The sequence below is a fragment of the Pygocentrus nattereri genome, chromosome 4 (assembly GCF_015220715.1).
Source record: "Pygocentrus nattereri isolate fPygNat1 chromosome 4, fPygNat1.pri, whole genome shotgun sequence".
NCBI classification, from domain to species: domain Eukaryota; kingdom Metazoa; phylum Chordata; class Actinopteri; order Characiformes; family Serrasalmidae; genus Pygocentrus; species Pygocentrus nattereri.
This window is the reverse complement of record NC_051214.1, coordinates 207,501-211,525: the sequence shown is the minus strand read 5'-3', so window position 1 is coordinate 211,525 and position 4,025 is coordinate 207,501. Positions and strand designations below refer to the sequence as shown.

The following is a 4,025-nucleotide window of genomic DNA, read 5'->3' as shown; positions in this document are numbered from 1 at the left end:
GCAGCAGAATCAAGAACAGCAGGCAGAATAAAGTGCAGCAGAATGAAGAGCAGCGCAATGAAGAGCAGCAGAATGAAGAGCAGCGGAATGAAGAGCAGCATGATAAAGAACAGCAGGATAAAGAGCAGCAGATTAAAGAGCAGCAGAATAAAGAGCAGCAGAATAAAGAGCAGCGGAATGAAGAACAGCAGGATAAAGATCAGCAGAATGAAGAGCAGCAGAATGAAGAGCAGCAGGATAAAGAGCAGCGGAATAAAGAGCAGCAGAATAAAGAGCAGCGGAATGAAGAGCAGCAGGATAAAGAGCAGCGGAATAAAGAGCAGCAGAATAAAGAGCAGCAGAATAAAGAGCAGCGGAATGAAGAACAGCAGGATAAGGAGCAGCAGAATGAAGAGCAGCAGGATAAAGAACAGCAGAATAAAGAGCAGCAGAATGAAGAGCAGCAGAATTAAGAGCAGCAGGATAAAGAGCAGCAGGATAAACAGCAGCAGAATAAAGAACAGCAGAATGAAGTGCAGCAGGATAAAGAACAGCAGAATTAAGAGCAGCAGGATAAAGAGCAGCAGGATAAACAGCAGCAGAATAAAGAACAGCAGAATGAAGTGCAGCAGGATAAAGAGCAGCAGGATAAACAGCAGCAGAATGAAGAGCAGCAGGATAAAGAGCAGCAGGATAAACAGCAGCAGAATGAAGAGCAGCAGGATAAAGAGCAGCAGGATAAAGAGCAGCAGAATAAAGAACAGCAGGATAAAGAGCAGCAGGATAAAGAGCAGCAGAATAAAGAGCAGCAGAATAAAGAACAGCAGAATCAAGAGCAGCAGAATCAAGAGCAGCAGAATCAAGAGCAGCAGAATAAAGAGCAGCAGATTGAAGAACAGCAGAATGAAGAGCAGCGGAATGAAGAGCAGCGGAATGAAGAGCAGCAGGATAAAGAGCAGCAGAATGAAGAGCAGCAGAATGAAGCACAGCAGGATAAAGAGCAGCAGATTAAAGAGCAGCAGAATAAAGAGCAGCAGAATAAAGAGCAGCAGAATAAAGAGCAGCAGAATGAAGAGCAGCAGCATAAAGAGCAGTAGAATAAAGAGCAGTAGAAAAAAGAGCAGCAGGATAAAGAGCAGCAGAATGAAGAACAGCGGAATGAAAAGCAGCGGAATGAAGAGCAGCAGAATAAAGAGCAGCAGAAAAAAGAGCATCAGAATGAAGAGCAGCGGAATGAAGAACAGCGGAATGAAGAGCAGCAGAATGAAGAGCAACAGAATGAAGAGCAGCAGAATGAAGAACAGCAGATTAAAGAGCAGCAGAATAAAGAGCAGCAGAATCAAGAGCAGCAGAATCAAGAACAGCAGAATAAAGAACAGCAGAATAAAGAACAGCAGAATGAAAAGCAGCAGAATGAAGAGCAGCGGAATGAAGAACAGCGGAATAAAGAGCAGCGGAATGAAGAGCAGCAGAATGAAGAACAGCAGGATAAAGAGCAGCAGATTAAAGAGCAGCAGAATAAAGAGCAGCAGAATAAAGAGCAGCAGAATAAAGAACAGCAGAATAAAGAACAGCAGAATAAAGAGCAGCAGAATAAAGAGCAGCAGGATAAAGAGCAGCAGAATAGAGAACAGCAGAATAAAGAACAGCAGAATAAAGAGCAGCAGAATAAAGAGCAGCAGGATAGAGAACAGCAGAATAAAGAACAGCAGAATAAAGAGCAGCAGGATAAAGAACAGCAGAATAAAGAACAGCAGAATAAAGAACAGCAGAATCAAGAGCAGCGGAATCAAGAGCAGCGGAATCAAGAGCAGCGGAATGAAGAGCAGCAGAATGAAGAGCAGCAGAATGAAGAGCAGTGTGTTCAGTCTGTCTGTCTATCCATCTATCCATCCATCCATTTACCTGCCTATCTATCTATCTTTATATACTGTATATTTATGTCTACAGAATATACACAAAGCTCTACACTGCATATCTATTTATCGCAAAAGTTTTTCTGCAAAAATGAACAAACTAAATGCTGAGATATGGTGGTGAAAAGGTGGAAGAATGCGTGTGAGAGGAGGAGTGATGTGTGGGAGGAGGAGTGATGTGTGGGAGGAGGAGGAGACCTAAATTGCTGGAACTACTTTTTTGGTGGAAGAAAAAGTCAATATTTAATGTGTATTTCAAAAAATGACCGAGGCTCATTTTCTTCCCTGTTAATACAACCTGCCTGTGAAGTGTTGTATTAAAGTGGTAGAAGCCTGTAGGAGCTGCGCTACCTTAAATAAAATCCCAGCTGGAATCATATTGGTCATTCATCCAAACCTCCAGTGTCCTACTGACTGTGTGGATTCTTTTACTGTACAGAGATGTTGCAGGTGTTTGTCAGCAGCTCTCAGTCTATGGTCTATAAGTGTGGTGGAACTCTCTGAAGGCCTCTTCAGTGAAATGATTGGTTTGTTCGTTTTGAAATTGTTCCCAGTGGAGGTGACAGGAACCAGACGTCCCCCTCTAAAAGCTCCTCACACACTCAAACATCTGATATCAGAACACGTCTGTGCTTTTCACATCAGCCCCGAAGTCAAGAAGACTAACTGTTACATAACTAGCGCTTCATTAACTCAGAAAAAGTCGAGAAGTTCAAAGATGATTTTAATAAACTCTCCATCTTACAATCCAAACACCCCTTGGATAAATGAAGCGGTCGTAAAGCTGAACACGTATGGAGGAAAGAACGAATTCCTGGCACATGACGATTTTCTTCAGAACAGATTTCAGTTTAAAACGCAGTCATTAAAAAATCAAGACCGTCATACTTCTCTAATTAATGAACATAACAGCAAAGTCATTATTTTAAACCATGTTTTTAATTCAAACACTGTCGTTTATTTTACTCACTGATCACTTTTATTCATTTCTTCCTTTTTCTGCTTTTTTATGCCGTTCAGTCGTAAAACACTGAGCCACTTTGCGCATCAAATGTGCACCATAAATAAATTGTTATTATTATTATTAATATCATCAAACACTATTAGAGGGTCTCCTAACCGCATTTTCTACACAGAACAATACTGTAAGGAAAAGAACTTGAAACACAGAGAAACAGTAAAATTGTTTATTTGACAAATTGAGCTGTTTTACCAGAATAAGCATCAAATTACACAGATCTATAATTAAAATATTACTATTAATAAACCAATCCATACTAGCTTACATCACACACTCTCACACATGCATACACACACTTATAATATCTCATTTAATTATCATAAAAATACTTTTTTCCATCGAAACCTGAGCTGTAATTGATTTGTTCGATCCACTAAATATTCTCACAGTGCTTCAATATTGTAATCTGGACTATATAATCTATTAGTTCTGCTCTATTAGCTATAAACAGATACACATTTAATAATCTAGATATTTCAGTATTTACACAGAAGACAAATCGCAGTTTCAGTTTCAGCCAATCAGAGAAACACAAGACTGATCAGCTGCAGTGTGATTAAACCTCCAACAGGGGGCGATAAGACTGATCAGCTGCAGTGTGATTAAACCTCCAGCAGGGGGCGATAAGAATGATCAGCTGCAGTGTGATTAAACCTCCAGCAGGGGGAGACAAAATGACACAGATAAAAAAAAAAAGAAAAACTTCACAAACACCTGACATGGTGACCACAAAGGGGCGTGTCTTAATGTTCCACCACACAGAAACCTGTTGATCAGGCTTCACGAACACCGATACCAGTGACAGCCTGACGACCAAGTCAGTCACAGCGCGCCGTCTGAGTATCAGAGGAAAAATGTGAAGAATGGAATGAAGTCATGCTAACAGGGTTTACACGGCCTGTAAAACACGCCATCATCTAGAAACGTGGCCTGAAGTCTGTTAGAGGCTCAGCAGCTCCTCACGGTTGGAGGCGAGTGATGATTTAGCACCGTGCCGACTGGCAGCGTATAAGCTTGCATTAGCCTCGTAGCTCCAGGGCTAAAACTTCAGAAACACGTCTTGGCTGATCCGCTCCGTTTGGGAGGGCTGAGCGGAGAAACTGTCAGAG

At 41.4% G+C, this 4,025-nt stretch overlaps 1 protein-coding gene across 2 annotated transcripts in view; it reads right to left on the bottom strand.

The window, feature by feature from the left end:
• Positions 1-3,066: 3,066 nt before the first annotated feature.
• frk (fyn-related Src family tyrosine kinase) overlaps positions 3,067-4,025 on the bottom strand; it is a 27,515-nt gene continuing 26,556 nt past the window's right edge. For both annotated transcript variants that reach the window (XR_001857146.2, XM_017689225.2), the window contains one exon: positions 3,067-4,025. This exon is cut by the window's right edge. The gene's annotated coding sequence lies outside the window, so the exon portion shown is untranslated.